The sequence below is a fragment of the Lissotriton vulgaris genome, chromosome 11 (genome assembly GCF_964263255.1).
Source record: "Lissotriton vulgaris chromosome 11, aLisVul1.2, whole genome shotgun sequence".
Classification (NCBI taxonomy): Eukaryota; Metazoa; Chordata; class Amphibia; order Caudata; family Salamandridae; genus Lissotriton; species Lissotriton vulgaris.
Window position 1 is genome coordinate 674,779,923 of NC_141699.1, and position 21,531 is coordinate 674,801,453.

Genomic DNA, 21,531 nt, shown 5'->3' on the forward strand with positions numbered 1-21,531 from the left:
CCCGCTCTTGCGGCACAGTGCCTCACCCGCCATCCAGCTGAGTTCCGCCCGCTCTTGCGGCACAGTGCCTCACCCGCCATCCAGCTGAGTTGCGCCCGCTCTTGCGGCTACAGCGTCTCGCCCACCATCCAGCTGAATTGCGCCCACTCTTGCGGTGCAGCGATAGGCGGATGCAACAGGACTCTCAAAATGGCGGCCGGCTCTTTGGATTTGGGTCTGGTCCACTAAAATGGCCCTGGGACACCTTGGAACTCGGACGCTTGCCTGCTAGGGCATGGGCCCCATTCCCGAAAGCGTCCCCTCTTTTGACTGATTGTTCTTGTTGCCTATCTCTTCTGTTGTCATTTAACGGAACCTTTTTGGACTGCCGAAAGGGGTTCTGGTCCGACCGCTGGTTGGTGGAGACATTTTGATTATATCATGGACCTGCCCGGCCTCGCCCAAAATGGCAACGGTATAAATGGGACTCGTAACTCCTTGTTGTGTACTGGTTGCCCAACCTTGATATCACGAGATACGTATGCAGTTTTGAAGCACATGGCGGGCGGGGACGAGTACTGATTGAGCATTTGGACATCCCTATTGATATTAAGTTCTGATGTGTTATTGATTACTGTACTATTGAAAGTTCGAATTAACGTCACCCATGGTACTTGCCCGCAAATGTATATCTAGATAATTTTATTGTAACTGGCCCTGTCTTACTTTAATTATAAAATGTACGTCCACCGATTCCGCAACTGTTAGACACCTTAGTTCTTGCAACCTAATGGGTCGCCCGTTACGTTCTTCTACAGTGTAAATGTCCCCTCATCATATACGATTCCAGTTTGCTCCGTGGCCGGCCCACGTGGTTGTAGGCCCGTATTTGTATACTGACATTTTCACAATAAAGGTTTTTAAAACAAAACATGGTAGTAGTACCTAGATTGGTAAAGTTTTGAATAATAGCCACTGTTTTCAAATCAGTAAAAGGCAAGTGAAATAAAGCAGCCCGATTACATGACGGTTAAAAGGTATAATACGCAGGAACGCAGTAAAGATAAATGGTCAAGGGCTGTTGTGTTTTCCACTCCTGCAACATAAAGTGATCGATAAGAATCCGATATTCATGCCTATCAGCGACTAAGACAGCAGGCCGAGCCTCTTTTGTTCAACGGCTCCCTCATGGGACGAAGAAACGCCCTTTTTCTCGAAATAGGAATATTTTACTTGCAGGACAGTTGTAAATTTCCCGGGAAAATACATTAGCCTGGAACATTGTTAGTGATAAACTGTAAATGCATCTGGGTCCTTTGCTTTACAAGTCAGAGTGAGAAAAAAAAGGTGGGGCTTTCATCATTTGGGAAAAAAAATGTTCGAAAGCAATGAAAAGTGTTTTTTTAGGTCATATGACCAAGCCCTCCATCATTAGAAAAACAAAAGTAAAATGAACCAATGAAAAGTTTTATTAACAAGTCACATGACCTGTTATGCTTACGTTACGCGCTGCGCGCCGCGCCCTGGATCGCTTCCGGGAAGCTGCGCCTCGCGCACCGGAGCACTTCCGGGTGCGCTAACGAGGCGCGTCATATGACGCATTACGCGACAACGCAGGTCAAGAATATAGTCAAAATGTCTCCACCAACCAGCGGTCGGAACACAACCCCTTTCAGCAGTCCAAAAAGGTCGGTTAAATGACAACAGAAGGGACAGGCAACAAGAACCATCAGTCAAAGAGGGGAGAGCAAGTTCTTCTCTACCGGGTCACGTTGGGGCTCCACCGGAACTGATCGAATTGGTAGTCTACAGTGTTTCTGGATGTTTCAGACTGAAGCTGGCGTCAGCATGAGAGCACCACCATCTCGTGGCTACGTCGTGGCCATTCCGCGAGCAATCATGGCAGTCGCTCCCCACCAGAAGTCTACGGGAGTCGGGGGTCCCGGTGACTGTTGTAGAATCTTCAAGGCTGAGGGGACTTTTTTGGGAATGGGGCCCATGCCCTAGCAGTCAAGCGTCCGAGTTCCACGGTTGCCCAGAGCCATCTTTAAAACACGAAAATGTTTTTACCTACCACGTACTTGACATTTTAAAGCTTTTGATATTTGCTATTAAAAAACCATTGAAATTCACTGAAAAAACCATAGGTTATAGACCATATATAGTTAGGAATTAGCATTTACAAAACCTTGAAAATTCACTGAAAAAGCCATGGGTGGGGGGGGCGTGGCTAGCAGCCGACCATGGCGGCAGCATAAGGGACGAGCTCCGCGGCTGAAGCGGCCTCTTCGTCGATCCGACACAAAAATCCGTCACAACTACAAGCCCCAAAGGCGGGTACCGAATCCCGGGACCGGGCGGAGTGAGCAGCGACAAGCAGCAAGAAAATCCGACGTCCGTAGCCAAAGATACGTCGAAGCCTCCGACCGGCCTGCCAACACCTCCAGAGCCGGGACCTTCCCTGGATTTTCACCCCGCCGGAAGTGCATCCTGACCGGAGACCTTGGACCGGAACTGCCCGTGCGGTGGTGGACTCAACATATCGACTGCACCTCGGGAGGTCGGAGACGGCGGCTCATGCGAATCGAGGAAGCGGTGCCCATGGGAGGGGCCGCTGGAGTCCTGAAAGCCTCGAAGGTCATCACCTAACGTGCCGAGAGCCTGGGCATCGACGACGGAGTGAACACCCGCCATCTTGTGACCTGGCAGTCGCCACACACTTGGCGACTACCGGAGCACCTCGTGCCCCGAAGAAGCACGCCTGACCTGTTCGTTGCTGAATCGGACTGGTCTGGAGGCCTGCACCTCTCCTGACATCCTGGCGCGTAGGGGCACGAGAAGCACGACACTCGGCGGCATGGCGGGGAAAGGCCCTAAGGGCAGCGTCACACAGACTCATATGGATCGCTTTACCTCCGACAAGCCCACCGGATCCCCGGCAGGGAAGGAACAGACTGGTAAGACGGCCGACTCCCCTGGGGGTAAAAAGGCCACGCTGGACGACGTCATGGTAGCATTGGCACAACTGCAAACAACTGTTGGTGGAATCTCCACGGACGTCACCCTACTTAGAGCGGACCTCCACAAAATGTCGGAAAAGGTCAAGAGTATGGAGGTGATCACGAAATCACTGGTGGAAGACGTCGCGGAACTCCAGCGTGAAATGGGGAAGATGGCGCAGGACAATAGAATGCTTCGGGAGAAGCTGGATGAGCAGGAGGGGCGTTCTAGGCGCAACAATATCCGCATTATAGGGGTACCGGAGTCGGAAGGCGTGAAGGCGATGGATCTCTTCGTAGAGAACCTGATCACTAACGAACTAAAGCCAAAGGGACTGTCCAACTTCTTTTCGGTGGAGAGGGCCCATCGAGTCCCGGGTGGCCAGCCGAAGCCAGGGGCTAACCCGCGACCCATAGTGGCACGTTTGTTTAACTTCCGTGACCGGGACACAATCCTGCAGGCAGCCAGGTCCTCCCCTCCCCTCAAGATCCAGAACGCCACCGTTGCCATCTTCCCCGACTACACCGCGGAAGTCGCCCGTCGGCGACGCACATTTTTCGACGTGAAAAAGGAACTGAGGTCCAGGGAACTGCCGTACTCCATGTTATTTCCCGCAAGACTACGGGTGGTAGCGGAGAACAAAACATGGTTCTTCGACAGCCCGGAAAACGTGCAAGAATGGCTCGAGGGATGGAGACCGGGTCAGAACCACAGACGGACGAATCGCTCCAGGAAAGATCGGGCTGACGGCCATCGCCGAGACTCACAGGCCTCCGGAGGGAGACCGGACAACGGTGACTCTCTGGGAGCTGAAGGAGGCGGGGATGAGACCGAGGAACAATGAACGCTTGGGGACAAATCATTTTCACTTCAGTATTGAGACTGTTAAGCTGTGAAGCGCTTCCCGCCATTGGACACTGGGTGAAGGGCCTCCGGGGGTGTGAATGAGAGACTGCCGGCTGCGGAGAGTCCCTCACCCCAACGCGCAAGTACACTGTTTTGGGGATGGGGTATGCACTCTGCTAAGTTGGGGGGGCGGGCAGTTTTGAGTCCGTATAGCAGGGGGGCAGGGAGGGGGGAAGAGTTGAATAAGTTTTTTCTATGGGACTTCTCGGTCCTACAAGTTTACGTTCTATGCACACTTAAGTATCTAATGTTTTTGTAAACAAGGGGAACCCCACAAAGTAGAACCTGGGGTAGAGTAATATGTATTTTAAGGAACAATGGTTCAGATTAGGCCTGATCAGGTCCTGAGAAAAAGGTTCAAGAGCGATTATTTAATAAACGCTGGGGAGTAAGAGTTGTATGTACAAGTAGGAGTTTTATTTTACTCTTTCTTTGTTATAGATATACATAAATAATAATGCTGTATTTCAGGTGCTCAAGTGAATAATACGGTGCAGGACGTGACATAGGTGAACAAAGTGAACGGACTGTCACACAACAACAACAAGGTTAAAAAACAGTTATATACAATAGAATGAGAGGAAATCCTTGGGTAGGTCGACGGCGTTTCGATCTATATTGCTTTAGATCATCATCAGGACTGATGAGCTTCCTGAAATTAATCTTGCCAACGCATTATCAGGCAAGGATGGTTGTGACACTTGAATTTCAATTGAAGGTCGCTTTCCTGGATAGAATATCCGGATTAAACAATTATGGTCTCTCAATGCGAGGGTTCAAGTAGCGCTCAGTCGCTCGTGGTTGCAGACGAGGGTCCTACTTGGACTATTAATAAGTATCAGGTAGTTCGTCTAGCACGTTCGTCGCTATGACTTCGTTTTGTAAATAATGGCGCCTGGAATTAAATGCCGGCGTATTGGCGTAGCAGCGAAGGGGGTCCGAGTTCCACACTGAGGGCTGCTCACCAAAGCCATTGTTCCTTAAAATACACTTAAGTATCTAGGCATGTCTTATGTAACCAAGAACTTCTGGTACACTCGAAGCGCAGGGAGGTCTGATTGGGAGTCTAGCAATGGCTGCAACGGATAGTCCAACCACGAAGAACTCACTGATTGTCATGTCCTGGAACGTGAGGGGCCTGGGGGATAAGATTAAGCGGGGGCTAGTGTTGCAGGGGATAAGGAGACGGGGACCGGCTCTCATTCTCCTACAGGAGACACACTTGTCGGGAGCGGCCACGAAGGCCCTAGATAGGAGAGGCTATCATATGATAGTGCATGCTGAGTTCACTTCGGGGTCCCGTGGCACCGGCATCCTGCAGAAAAAATCTTCCAAATTCATTGTCAAGTCTACTGCAACGGATGACCATGGCAGATTCGCGGCAGTTCATGGCCAGTGGGAGGGGAAGCTTTTTAATGTAGTCTCTGTCTACATACCACCAGCACTGCACTCTGAGGCCTTGCCGGATCTGGGCAAATTCCTGCTAACACTCCCTGATGGGGAACTACTCATAGGTGGGGACTTCAACATGACACTCACAAACTCTGAGGACCGCTTTCCCCCACGTACACACGCAGGTGGGCCCAACAGGCTCCAGACATTCTTGACTGCACAGGGGTTGGTGGATGTTTGGCGCGCTCTGCACCCTACTCAGCAACAATACACATACTACTCGGCCACACACAATAGCCTGTCCAGGATAGACTACCTCTTTACTTTGATTAATGGTCACCTTACGATAGCCGAAGCCAAGATACTACCACGGGGAGTCTCCGATCACTCGCCACTCACATTGACACTCACCACTACAACCATGGCACGGCGCAGATTATTCCCGGTTTTCCCAGGCTACCTCAAAGTGCCTCGGATTAACAAGGACTTGAAGAGGGCAACCCGACTGTACTTCGAAGAAAACCAATCCTCGGTGGCCTCCCCCTCCATACTGTGGGAGGTGTATAAGACAGTGTTCAGGGGTCAAGCCATAGCAGTGATCGCGAATCACAAAAGGACGCACAGGCGAGAGGCCCTCGAGATAGAGCTTGACCTAGAGCGGGCCAACTCGGCCCATATGGCGAACCCCTCAGACGACACGCTTCATGAACTCCAGATCCACCAGCACCGCCTTACAGATCACATGCGCAGGGTCACGATGTCGGACATTGCGGCCACACAGCACAGGGTATATGATATTGGGGACAAGGCCAGTAAATTGCTGGCATGGTTGGACAGGAGACAGGGGGGGGGGAAGAATATCTTGCAACTTACGGACCCACAGGGCAACAACCACACCGCCCCGATGAGATAGTAAACGTCCTCGCCGATTATTTCACCTCAGTCTATACCCCAGAGATAGTGGTAGAGGAGGGGGAGGTACAGACAGCCCTTGAACACGTTCCCTTGCCAGAGCTGACACCAGAGATGTCCGAGGACATAGACGCGCCTCTCACGGTGGAGGAGATCCAGCTGGCTATAGGCGCCCTTCATCCAGGCAAAGCGATGGGCCCCAACGGGATTCCCATTGAATGGTTGAAAGTCATGGCCGAATCCTTAAGCACACCCCTACTCAATATGTATGAGGAATCTAGAACATAGGGTACGCTGCCGCTAGATCAGCGGATGGCTACTATTGTGGCGATACCGAAGCCAGGTAAGCCCCCCAACGAATGCTCCTCATATAGACCGATCTCCCTTTTGAACCCGGAGGCCAAAATCATTGCCAAAGTGTTGGCGAACAGGATCTTGCCGACTCTGTCACACCTGATCCACCCGGACCAGTCCGGGTTCATGCCACACCGCAGCACTGCTTTAAATCTCCGCAGGGTGCATGGTGTATTGGCGCGAGTTCCACTGCTGCAAGAACCGGCTGCCATCCTCTCCTTAGACGCCAAGATGGCGTTTGACATGGTGGAATGGAGCTACCTCTTCGCAGTGCTCACACGTATGGGTTTTGGCCCGGTGTTCCTTTCCTGGATACGAATGCTGTACAGGGACCCAGTGGCGCAGGTGACGGCCAACGGCCACATTTCAAGCACCTTTTCCCTAGGCAGAGGCACACGACAGGGCTGCCCGCTTTCACCCCTGCTCTTCGCCTTAGTTTTAGAACCGCTGGCGGTTACGATACGCACTACCCAACTCCTGAAAGGGATACAATGGACCCCGTTATGGGAGGACAGAGTGTCCCTCTACGCAGACGACATGCTGATCTATCTCACGGATCTGGAAGAGAGTCTCCCTAACCTCCTGGCTCTCTGTACAGCTCATGGGCGAATCTCGGGTTACACCATTAACTGGGCCAAGTCCATCATTTTTGAACTGCGGGGGCCACTCCCGCCTCTCCCGGACTCCTGCTCACTGGAACTGGCGCACACGTCATTTAAATACCTGGGGATTCATATCACCCGGAATGAGGCGGATTTCTCACGACTCAACCTACAACCTCCCTTGGTCCGGCTCCGAGGGGACGTGCGCCATTGGAAGGATCTCCCCCTGACACTCCTTGGCCGTGCAGCGCTATTTAAAATGATGGCTCTGCCACGTTTCCTATATGTGCTGGAGAACGCCCCGTACTTGGTGCCGGATGGCTTCCTCCAGAAAATAACGGCGCAGATCTCGGGCCTGTTATGGGGAGACCAGCCAGCCCGCATTTCTCACACCAAATTGAACAGGGGATGGTACGACGGGGGCATCGCCCTCCCGAACGTACAGTTGTACTACTGGGCGGCCCAACTCAAAATCCTTAACCAGTGGATACATGCCCCGCAGGAAGACCCAGCGTACAAGGCTGACAGGGCGCAACTGGGAGCAAACACCTTGCTGGCCCCACTGTACCACCGTGGAGTGGCGGCAAAACTCACTGGGCCTACGAAACACACAGTCCGCATATGGTACAAGGCACAGGCAAAGTTGAAGTGGGATGGCATCATTACGAAACTTACGCCCCTTTGGGACACAAAGGCGTTGGGCCATTTGCGGCGCTCGAAGGGCTTCACACAATGGGACAGCATCGGCATCTCCACGGTGGGGGACATGTGGGCGAGGGAAGGAGTGATCTCCTTTGCCACTTTGCAGGACCAGTATGAGTTGGGGAACACAGAGCTCTACAGATACATCCAGGTCCGACACGCACTACAAGCAGCGATCTCACCAGACTCATCCCTGCCCGAATCCTCCCCTCTGGAGGATCGTCTACTTACCGACTTCATGCTAGAAGGGGCGACATCGCTGACGTACCGCAAGCTGATTAACAATATACCTGATCCACTGGGGAAACTGAAGGACAAATGGATGGCGGAAGTGGGTGACCTGGATGAAACTGACTGGAACACAGCCATGGCATCCCCTCGTGAAGCAGGCATATCGTCTAAATTTCGCCTAGTGCAGCTAAAATTCCTTCACAGAATCTACTACACCCGTACATTGCTTCATAAACTGCACAGGGCGGATCATCCATATTGCCTTAGGGGTTGCGGGGCAGAAGGGACCTTCATACACACGGTGTGGGATTGTCCATTGATAGTCGGCTACTGGCAACGGGTAGTACGCACGATGGCCCAAACACTTCACACCACCCTCACCCTAGACTCACGGCTCTGTTTGCTAAACATTTGGGAGCCGACTGACCTCACCTTTTATGCAAGGGCCTGGGTCACGGTGGGGATGGTAACAGCGAAACGGGACATAGCACAGAGGTGGGGGTCGGCTGACCTCCCCACGCTGCCCCAATGGCTCCGCAACATGGACATGCTCATGTTGACTGAAAGGGCGGTGTACAAATTGAGGGGTAACCCACGTAAATGGAATGGGGTGTGGCAACCCTGGAACACCTACAGAGGGGATATCTGCGAACCGCTGGAGGAGGATGACGACGAAGGGTCAGAGAGTGACGAGGAGCGTTGATTGGGTTGTAATTATGTATATAGGGCGAGCGCAACAGAAGTGGATGGGTTCAGCCGTGGGAGGTGGTATGGGAGGAAGTGGGTACTAGGGGGATATGCAACAATACACTGCTCTCTTTACAGATGGACTGTGCTACGAGTGCCGAAAGCTACTACTTCAAGTACGTGCCGGACTAGGTGTGCTGTTTTCTTTGTTTTATGTTTATTGCAAGGTGGAAAAGGCAAGACTCAGACGAATAGTAGCCAACAAAACACAAAATCGCAAACTGTATTTCTACGACACAAGTACATTCCTATTCATCGCATCGTCGATAAGACCTGCAATGCTTTATACTAATGTGGATGTTATAAGTTTTGCCATTGTGAATACTGTATCACTTCATTCACCTGGTAACTTATGTGTAAGAATGCGATGGATGACACTGTACATACTATCTTTGTTTTGCACCAAAAATAAAATTTTAAAAAAAAGAAAAAGCCATGGGTTATAGACCATATATAGTTAGGAATTAGCATTTACAAAACCTTATTTTACTCACACAAAACCATTGAAATTTCATATATAGTTAGTTGCACTAACTATATATCGCGCTCCCGCAATCCACTGCTGATCATGTCACATATTACATCATTCATGACATGATCAGTGACATCACTGATGACATCACTGATGACATCTCAAATGACATCACTGATGACATCACTGATGACATCTCATTTGACATTACTGATCACATCACTGATGACATCATTCATGTGATAATACGGTGAACCTCTTCAGACTCTAATATAATCTTAGATACACTCAGAGTAAATAGACACTCACAGACTGTCACTCATCCATGGAGTTACTCACACACCTAGTCAGTCATGCAAAGAATCAATCACACTTCCATTTCCTCAACTATACAGTTATACACACCTTACTTATTCAAACATATACTAACACATATTTACTCTCTTATACAATCCCTGATACAAGTTCACAATGATCCATACAGCCACTCACAAATTCACTGGCTCTTATGCACAGTTATTTATATATGTCAACTCCCACATGTACTGTGTTTTACATATGTACTTACTTTGACATGTAGCACTGAGATATCCATTCACTCACCAATACACTCATGCACACAGTCAACCGCCCATACAGCTGTTTCCACATGCACTTTTGAACCCATACATCTATGGAATCAACTGCTCACGCATCTATGCACAGAGTCATACACCTCCCAGCCACCCACACACACACTCAGTCTCCCATACAAATACTTGGGCAACCAATCAATAACCCATATACTTAATCATAAAGCTACTGATCAACACATGCAGCAGTTTACAGAACAACAGATATAATGATGCACAAATTAAGACAGTTTAGTCACTAACCCATGCACTCAGTGAGACACATTTAATCACTCACTCATACAGTCAGTCATGCACCTACTAAATCCTTCATCCAGACACTTATACATCCACTCATTCTTCAATATGTAAGACATATTTTGACTTTTCAGAAACATACAGTCATTGGATGTTGTCATCAGTGATGTCATCAGTGATGTCATTTGAGATGTCATCAGTGATGTCATCACTGATGTCACTGATCATGTCATGAATGATGTAATATGTGACATGATCAGCAGTGGATTGCGGGTGCGCGATATATAGTTAGTGCAACTAACTATATATGAAATTTCAATGATTTTGTGCGAGTAAAATAAAGTTTTGTAAATTCTAATTCCTAACTATATATGGTCTATAACCCATGTTTTTTTCAGTGAATATATATATATATATAGTGTTAGAGTACATACCGGTTTCATATTACCACTCTCATATCGTCAACTTAGCCAGATATAAATTATTTCATGAGTTTATTCCAAAATGTGGCTTGGGCCACCAAGTTCTTCTAGGGAGTTTTGCATAGGAGATAAACATGCACAGTGCAGCAATTTCAATATAATTTGTTGTGTTTTTCTAGTTATAAATCACAGGGTAAAAACATGTTTGTAACGGTGAAAAAGAAATTTCAGGTGAGTGTTACAGAGAGAAAATGATTGAGTCACTGACTGACTCACACAATAATTTTCTGCTATAAATTAATCTTTTACTTCCTGTTTCACACATTGATTTCACCAAGGTAATCCCTGACTGATTGACTTACCCCCTCATGTACTTACTGAACAATGCAATACCTGCTTGAATCTTTGGGAAACAACTTTTATTTTTGATACAAGTTTAAGTGAAAGCTTTAAAAATGAAATGAAAATTCAGTGCCCAAGTTGTTGTTGGGAAGGGACTTTCATTTGTATCAGGATTGTCCAGTAAAAGAATACTTAAAGAGTCACATAAAAAGGTATTATATGGGAAAATACAGGAAGGCTGCAGATAGCAAATTAGTGAGAGCACGAGGCAGCCAAGTGATGTGAGAAGTCTTATATTAAGAATAGGAATGGATGGATGAGGGAAGAGCTGTGGTATGAAGCTGTACTAAAAGAGAGGAAGGTGTGGGATGTTAGTTGGGAGAAGTGTGAAGCATTGACCTAGCAGCAGTGCTGGAATCCAGCAAGATCCCAAATCCGACAGCCATTACTGAGCCATTACTGGTCGCTGAGCTGGCCCAGAGAAAAGTGCTGTTCTTTTCTGGTGCAATTTGACAACAACAGAACAAATCCAGTGACACCTGTGCTATTTGTGTTTTACGTTCAGAGCATCAACCTGCAGGGCATGGGGGAGGCTTCTTATTTTCAGTTCCAGTATGGACAATATAAATGCCTCACTTAAAACATCTTTATAAAAAAAAAGTTCCAATAAGTTTTTTTTAATGTTTAGTAAGCTTTATTAGCAAAAATATTGCAAAGAATAAATACAATCATTACCTATGAAATAACAATTAGTGATACTAATAAAATTACAGTAGAAGGGAAAGCTATTTACAATTTTTTTAAAACAAAAACAACAGGGAGGAAAGGGAAGGAAGGGAAAGAGAATAGATAAAGTCAATATATATCATACAACTGACGGTCGAGGAATATTGTGCAATGATATAGAGTAACTTAAACAATTAAGGTAAATTATAGGGAAATATCGTGGTTAAGGGTACTAAAAAAAGAACAGAGAAATCTTTCATGGGGGCTTACAATTTTCAGAACATTTGCGAAGTGGGAACCAAAATAAGTCTCTGTTTATGTGCGGTATACAAGAAGAGGCAAATGCAACATCTAACCTATGATCGCTACAAACATTATTCCACTATGCTGTAATTGAAAGTTTTGAGGAGGATTTCCAACTTAATGTAAACTGTTGAAAGGCCAAAGCTAACATGAGGTCAAATAAACCTTGTTGACAAGAAGGAAAACACAAAGTGTCAGAAAGACTTCCTAGAAAAATGATACAGTGGATAAGGGAGAATGTAAATTAAAAATAAGTGAAATGCGAGACCAAACATTTTTCCAAAATGTGGCAGTGTGAGGGCAGGTGAATAAAAGATGTCATAAATCTGCAAAAGTGTGACCACAAGACTAACACACCGAATTATTTGAATGAGAAAATGAAAGCAATAGAAACCGGAGTATTATATAATCTATGATGTACAAAAACATAGTTTGAGTAGCAGAAGCAGATCTAGAGACTTCCAATGATCTAGCCCACATTTTGTCCCATAGATAAATGCTCCAAACACATCCCAAGTCAGTTTCCAAAGTAAGTTCCAGTTTGATTTTAGTGCATTCAGAATTTGGGGCTGTTAGAATATTGTAAATCAGAGCAGCTTTTGGGAAAAGAGAAAGAATCTTAAAGATTATCATCCAGAAAAGTATCATTAGGTGCCGGAAGCAAATAGATAACGTCCAGAATTACCTCCATAAGAATTGAGTACTTATACCAAAAGGAACAGGGACAATTGAAAGTAGCCTGAAATTGAGGGTAACGAACAGGGAATCGTACCAACGAATAAGTCTTGAACCCAAATTATGCCCTTTAGTCTCCAAGACTTCCAATACAGGGGTCTATTTATTTAGAATGATAAGATGATTATACCATAGAGGTGACTGGAGAAAGTCCTTTCTAGAAAGAATCTTTGATTGATAATGAGGTCTTAGCAAATAACACGTGTGATTAAATAATGGCGAAGAGGAAATAGATGTCTTTGAAGAAAAAGCATAAATTTCTTTCACAGAAAAATGTGGCAATAGAGAATGTTCAATTATACTACATGAGGGGAGTCAGGGAGAAGAATCAGAAAGGAACCATCTAGAAGCCTGTCGAAGATAAAAAAAGCTTTATGATATAGGCAAAAATCTGGAATGCGAACCCCTTCATTAGATTTAGCTTTCCTGAGACGATTTAAGGAGATTCTAGGTTTCTTATTATTCCAGAGAAATTTAGACAGCATTGAGTCCAACATTTTAAAATAGATAGATGAATAGGAAGGAGAATCATAGACAAAATAGAGAAGAATATGGGGAGAATCATCATTTTAATAGAATCCAGACATCCCCAACATGAGATGAATAATGGGTTCCAAGAAGAAAGATGCTTCTCAACTCTGTTCAGTCCTTCTTTCATAATAATGGTAATAGTATCGGTAATAGAACTAGTAAACCAAATACCTAGATACTTAATCTTAGAACTCTTCCAAAGAAAATCAATAGAATCAAAAGATTGTTTTACACAAAATTTGGTAATAGAAGAATCTCTGTTTTATCAGAATTGGTTTTGTGTCCTGAAACTAAAGAAAAGTCTGAAATTTCCTGTAATAAAGGGGGGATAGAGGTATCTGGGTTGGAAATAAAAAGCAAAATATCAGTGTAGTGAGATAGTTTTAGGTGTTGTTCACCATAATGAAAGCCAGAAATCGATGTATTATTACAGATATGAGATAAGAAAGGTTCGAGGCATAATATTAACAAAAGAGGCGACAAGGGACAACCCTGACGAAACCCCGCTGTAATTGGAAAAATTGGGAGGTCCGTCCTTTAACCAGTACCGAAGCCAGGGAGCAGTATAAAGCAGGGAAATAGGAGAAATAAGTATGGCCAAATCCATGCCAAGTAAGGGCTTTAAGTGAAAAAGGTTAATCAACTCTATCAAAGACCTTTTCCACATCAATGGAAACTGCTGTGAAAGAGTATGACATTCAAGACATTGAAGAAAAGCCTAGAGTTTGCTGAAGTCAATCTACCTTTGACAAACCTGCATTGCTCCTTACCAATGAGATGGGAAAGAAAAGGGTCAAGTCTCAGGGCAATCGTTTTAGCAAAGATTTTATAGTCTAGATTTATCAATAGGTTGATAATTCTTACAGAACAAGGGATCCTTGCCCTCTTTGGGAATTAGACATATAGTGGCTTCCTGAAAAGTATCACTCGCTCCATCCATCTCCTGAAAGTAAAGAAGAAATTGTAAAAGCTTAGGGAAGAGTAAATTTGAGAAATGTAAGTAAAATTCCATTGTAAACTATGGAGTTTTACCTTTTTTATGAAAGTTTAAAGCCTTAGAAATTTCCTTCAGTGATACATTTTAATCAAGAGATGAAAAATTCAAAGTGTCTTGATAGGGCAAGGGAACATCATTGCGGTATGCATCTATAAGAGAGGCAGTAGCACAGGACTCTGAGGTATATAGATGTTTAAAAAATCTTGTAAATTCATGCAAAGTATCCTGATCTTTAAATAGGAGTGATCCGTCCGATGAATGGATGGATTTATTGAGCGAATGTCCTTTCTGTGACTTAAGATAGTTGGCTGAAAGGGACCCTGCCTTATTACGCCCTCCACAATATCGAGCGCTACTACGTAATAATATAGAAGATTCCTTCTCCATAGAAGACTTATTAAATTCCACCGCAGCCCAGATAAGTTCTTGTAAGGTGGTATCAGAAGAACTAGTAAGAAATTGATGTTCTTAACGTTTAATATTTGCTAAGAGAATGTTATGCTTTGTAAAAAGTTGTTTCTCCTTCTGGAAACAAAATTGTTAGACCTGACATAATTGGCGTGAGTCTCCCTTCCATTTTTGACGGATTGCCTCCTTTGTTTTTATATGTTTTTGCTGGTTATATGTTTTGGGCACTGTGCCATGGCTAATCTGTGCCACATTGCAAGTGCTCCCTATATTAAATTTATGTACTAATTGGTTATTCCATGATTGGGGTATTTGATTTATCTGTCAGCCCTAGTACAGTGCACCATGTGTGCCCAGGGCTTCTAAATCAAATACGGCTGGTGGGCTTGCAGCACTGGTTACGCCACCCACAGAAGCAGCTTATAAAGTGTGTCTCAGGCCTGCCATTGTAAGGCCTATGTGCAGTCTAGCACTGCCATGTCGACTAGGCCAGTGCACCCACTTGCCAGCGCCTAAACCTTTCCTTTGCTTCATATTAGACACCCCTATGGTAGGCCCAATGGCAGGGTGCATTGTAGGTATAAGGTATGACATACTCTGATGTGTGTAGCATGTTCTAATAGTGAATTACAGCCATTTTCGTTTTTCACTATTGAAGGCTACCTGTCCTCCATAGGCCAGAATGGGAAGTTAGATTATTACATTCTTATAATCCTAACTGACTCAGGGAACATGGTACAAATTCGAATTTAGTATGGCTGAACTCGGAATAATAAAATAGTTGGTTTTAATATACAGTGTTTGCCTCTGCTAGGTTGTGTATTCCTTGTCAGGGTTGGTGAGTGACAGGGTTAGGGGATTCCAGGCGACAGGCTGGGGCAGCCCAGTGGTGAATAGAGAGATCTGCATCTAGATGGGATGGAGGAGTTGCACCTGGGACCTGAATAGGGCTGGGCCTTCCCTCTACAATGCTGGCTCCACCCCCTGTGGCTTGTCTGATGTCTCTGCCCTGCACTGTGAAAGGAGAGAAGGAATCTTGTCAACAAAGTGCTCCAGAGCTGTATCTTCCCTCCCCTGTGCTGGTTCCACCTCCTGTGGGGCGGCTGATGTCTCTGCCCTGCACAGTGAAAGGAAGAAGAGAGTCATGTAAACAAAGTGCTCAGGAATTCGTTTGTACTAGGCAGAGGCCTCTCTGCCTTCAGAGAACAAATGATTTTGGGGTATAAATATTGGGAGCCTGATCCCAAGAAATTAGATCACTTCTAGAACAAGAAACCTTTCTGTCAAGGAGAAGAACCAAGGATGCTGCAGGAGTTTGGACTGCCCCTCTGCCAGTGTGCTGTTTGCTGGGTTGGCCTGCAGTGGTTGCTTCATTGCCAAGGGAAAGGAGAAGGAACTTTGTAAGGGCTTTCATCTACGGAATATTCTCTAAGGGCTTGAACTGTGCTTGCATCCTGCTGAAGTCTCAGGGACAAAAGCCTTCACCTCCAGCTCCCCACTGAATTTCCTTGCTGGGAATTCTGACTCCAAACACTTGCGTGCCACTGGGAGCTCGAAGCGCGAGGATCACTGAAATAATATCTACTACCAAAATATCGAGTTCCCATAATATCGATGAAAAAATATCGAGGGACATAATATCGACTTTCTATCTTCACTAAGGTAAGTACAAAAATATTGGGTTTAAAATATCGAGTGTTAAAAATATAGACTGTCAAAATATCAATTTTTTTATGTCTTTAAAATAAGTTAAAACTATTATAATATTAAATATATTTAATATAAACATTTTTTAAATTATTAAATAAATGTAACATTATTACATAATTAATGTAACTTTAAAAATTAATAATAATAATACATATATATATTTAATGTAACCACTCCAGTGGGTGCTACATTAAAGAGATCGTTGGATAGCGTAGGGGTAAAAATTACTATTCCCACTTCAGTGGGTACAAGAGTAGGGAAAGCGTTGGATAGCGTAGGGGTAAAATTTACTATTCCCACTCCAGTGGGTGCAACAGTAGGGAAAGCGTTGGATAGCGCAGGGGTAAAAATTACTATTCCCACTCCAGTGGGTGCAACAGTAGGGAAAGCGTTGGATAGCGTAGGGGTAAAAATTACTATTCCCACTCCAAAGAGTGCAACAGTAGGGAAAGCGCTGGATAGCGTAGGGGTAAAAATTACTATTCCCACTCCAGTGGGTGCTACAGTAGGGAAAGCGTTGGATAGCGTAGGGGTAAAAATTACTCTTCCCACTCCAGTGGGTGGAACAGTAGGGAAAGCGTTGTATAGCGTATGGGTAAAAATTACTATTCCAACTCCAGTGGGTGCAACAGTAGGGAAAGCATTGGATAGCGTAGGGGTGAAAATTACTATTCCCAATTCATTATTTTAAATTAATTACCAATTATATTTTAATTATTTACCAATTAAAAATTAATTTAAAAATATAATTAATTTACATAATTATTTAATTAAAATTAAATTACTTCCCACCCTATTCCCCTATAAACACACAACCCGCTACAGAAAATAAATTACTAAAATTTAAATATTTATCAATTATTTATTTTTAATTAATTGCCAATTATATTTTAATTAATTACCAATTATTATTTAGTTAACAATTAGATTAAATTTACATAATTAATTAATTATAATTAAATTACTTCCCACCCTATTCCCCTGTAAACACACAACCCGCTACAGAAAATAAATTACTAAAAATTAATTATTTATCAATTATTCATTTTCAATTAATTAACAATTATATTTTAATTAATTACCAATTATTATTTAATTAACAATTAGATTAAATTTACATAATTAATTATTTATAATTAAATTACTTCCCACCCTATTCCCCTATAAACCCACAACCCGCTACAGATTTATATTACACAAATATTATTAAATATTAATAGCCTACCTTATTTTCGATATTTTTGTTGTCTATATTTTATCTAGTCTATATTATGTCTTGTCTATATTTTTGATTCGATATTTTGGCTGTTCTAGTCGATATTACTCAATATTTTTGTTGTCTATATTTTGTCTAGTCTATATTTTGTCCAGTCTATATTTTTTACTCGATATTTTGTCCAATCGATATTTTGGAATCAATATTATGTCTGTTTACCAAGCGCACCACATCGAGAAGAAGTGTGTCGCCCCTGCAGCTGAAATCGTCGCATCTCCGGAGAAACGAGCCTTCGCCGCATCTCCCTGGAAGCGTGTGTTCATCGAAGCAGCCTGCTGTCAAATCACCGGAGAAGCGCATCACCGGAAAAGCGTAACACCATCGTGAGAGTCACCATCGCATCACCAGAGAAGCGTGTCGCAGGGCCTGTCGTGGCTCCAGAGTACAGAGTCGTCGCAAGGCTGCCGTGACGTCATCGCATCACCGCGTCAAGGGTTCCATCTTCTCGCATCGCAACCGGATCATCGCATCAAGGCGCCATCTTGCGCACCACAACGGGCTAGCAGGCCGAGAATCTACGCATCCCCTCCGCACCGGTAAGGCTCATGACGAGTCCCCTACTCTGCACAAGCATTGAGGCTGGACGCAACCGTTCCCCCCGATCACGGAACCAACAAATCTCTGCTTTTGCGAGCCTTTTGTTTACTTTGCGTTACGCATCCAGGTACTTTGTTGAGAAGTTTGTCGCATTTACCATCAACTTGAACTAAGCAAGGTTTATCATCTTTAAGTCAACTTTTACTATAGTATTGTGGATTTTTGTTGTTTGTGGTCTTGTGTTAAGTCTATATAAAGACTACTTATTTTTATAAACCCTGAGTTGTGTCCATCTGTAGTGTTTTCACTGTATTTGTGTATATTCACAAATGCTTAACACACTGCCTCTGAGATAAGCCTGTCTGCTCGTGCCAAGCTACCAAGGGGGTGAGCAGGGGTTATTAAGGAGTGTAATCCCCTTATCCTGACTTAGAAGTAAGGGTCTCTATTTGGATCAAGGTGAATACCATTGCCAACTAGAAACCCCCAGATCTAACAATAATCAATGATAAAGCCACGAGCTGCTGCTTTAAAAGTGTCCCACAATAATTGGGGGAGGTATCAGTTGACAAGTTCAATAAAAAGAATTCATTAGCAAAGAAATTAAATGCAGAAGAGAAAACGAGATGTTTCCATAATGACTTATTAAATCCCCACTTTTTGGACTTGGGATGCGGAGGGAGCAGTTCAAAATCAGTAACAACTGGAGCATGATCAGAGATAAGAATAGGTTCAAGAGATGAAGAAATAAGGTTCTGGAACAAGGAACTAGAAAGAAAAATATAATCCAATCGGGTAAATGACCCATGTGGGGTTGATAAAAAAAGAAAATTCTAATGCATCTGGGTTGCATAGACAACTGGCATCTACAAAATGAGTTTGTGAAATTGTAGTGAGGAATTGTTTGTGAGGTTTATGGGAGACAAAACGAACATTAGATTTCCGATCCAGGAAAGGATCAATAATCTGGTTATAGTTCCTACCTAAAATAAAAAAATCATCTTTATATTGAATGCACTTTTTTGTAATATTAGACCAGAATGAATAGTCAGGTTGAGTAGGACCATAAACATACAAATCAGTTAGAGAAATATCATTTATGAGCAATTTAACCAACAATCACCTTCCCTCAGAATCCATCTCTTTGGATAAAACAGAACAGTTCATTTTTTTTATGACAGCGAATTACAACTCCATTCTTTTTAGAAGACGTAGGGGAGACTAAAACTAAGCCGATTCAGTTACGTTTAAGTTTGGTGGCTTCCGCTTCTGTAAGATGAGTTTCTTGAAAAAGAATACAAGGCTCCTCCACTTGGCCAGACAGTGTTACCTTTTTGAGCACACTACAGAACATTACAAATCTACAACTTTTTAGATTTACCTGCTGTGCGAGTTCCATTCTCTTCGTGTTTCCACTATTTCTGACCCAGGAGCTCAGCACGCCGTTGAAAATGAATTTCGATTCGGTCTCTGGTATGACCGATCAAAAGGCGAGTACATTTGCTTTTACAACAGAGGATGCAGATAAAATTTACGGGTTGATCCGAGATTAAATCACCTCCACTGGAAACACCCGGAGTGTGGAGAGCAACATCAAACAATTACTCTACTTGCTAAAAAAAGAATCGAATCAAAAACTACATGCTAGCACCCTCATAAGGTACCATCGTGCGCAACGGATCCCACGGGGCCTGAGGGTCACCTTAAAACCACTTCTCTGCAAGAACAATGTGAAGTTTGTTGAGCGATGGTATTCCATCCTCAACAAATGTTCTCTCGACCTGATTCTTCTCATCGTTGAGGAGCTTTCTAAAACACTAGAAGAACTATCTCAAGAGATAACCAGCGTAAAGAAGGAGCTGGACGATGCTATGTCCATTGAAGACCTCACCAAAATGTTGGAGGATGTCAACACCCAACTGGAGAAACATACTCGTGAAACACAGGAGAGAAAGTTTCGGAAATTTAAACGAGACATCATTGACTATAAGCTCGGCGAGGTGTACTCCTGGGCAGAGGTGTATGCCCGCCGACGCCCCAATAAGCCATATAATCCTTTCTCAGGTAATGAGACATCCTCTTCTGAAGAGGACAACAGACAGAGACCCACTCGCACAGCACCTAATACCGAGTCTCAAACACCCAGCACATCCACTAAATCGGCGGTTCCTTTTTTAGAACCAGGCCAAGATCAACCAACGGATCCCGGGGGGGGGCGGGGGGGGGGTAACCCGCAGAGGAAAGAGAAAAAACGCCGCCAGCCACAAAGAACAAAAAAACTCAGAGAAGACGATGAATTTGGACAATAATTTGGTGATCAACATCTCCTCTAAGGAATTATCCAATGATGAGATTAATGCTCTACAAAAGGGACAATCATTCGTGCCTACCACTAGAACCAACACCTTAGAGCTAGAAGTTAGTGCATTCAAATTGGTACGGACTCTCCGACTGAGACATTACTTTCAGAACATATGTCCAACGCCCGGACAAGAAGAAGACATGCTCCGTGGACTACGTCCACACAGTACCTTCATGGCACCACAAAGTCACAAAATCATTGACTCCTTCGAGAATCTTCTCAAACAGGAGATTTTGAAATTACCCTTCCAACAACCTCTGAAACATGGGAACTTGTCTAAGAAAGAGAGTAACATCTTACAAAAATTAGCGGACAATCCCACGATCACTTGCCAGAATGCTGACAAGGGTGGAGCCTTGGTGATCATGGACACTACTTTTTACGATGAACAGATTGAGGCTCACATAATGGATACCAACATTTATGACATTCTGCCTGGGGACCCTACATTGGAATTTTCCAGTAATTTGACCAACATCATCAACCGTGCATTTGATAATGGCACAATCAATGATAAAACCAGAAGATATCTGGTACCTGTCAATCCGAAACCCCCTGTGCTTTACATGCTACCTAAGATGCACAAGCATCCCACCAAACCTCCATTTCGTCCCATCGTTTCTACCAAAGGCAGTATCCACGAGAACACAGGAAAATTCTTAGACAAATATCTGCAACCATTTGTCGTGAGAACCGGGTCTCACGTACGTGATACCACGGACTTCATCTTGAAGTTGGAACCTGTTTTAGAAAAGTTGAGAAACACAGAACTTATCATGTGCACAGTGGACGTCTGTTCACTGTATACCTCTATCCCCCACGACAGAGGTATTGAAGCCATTGAACAAGTCTTAACTTCATCTGATTTAGATCAGGACTTTCAAGTATTCTTGATGCAATTGACTATATTCACCCTATACCACAGTTATTTCACTGTACAGGATAAGTGGATACATCAACTCAATGGTACGGCCATGGACAATTGCGCAGCTCCTTGCTACGCTAATATCTTTATG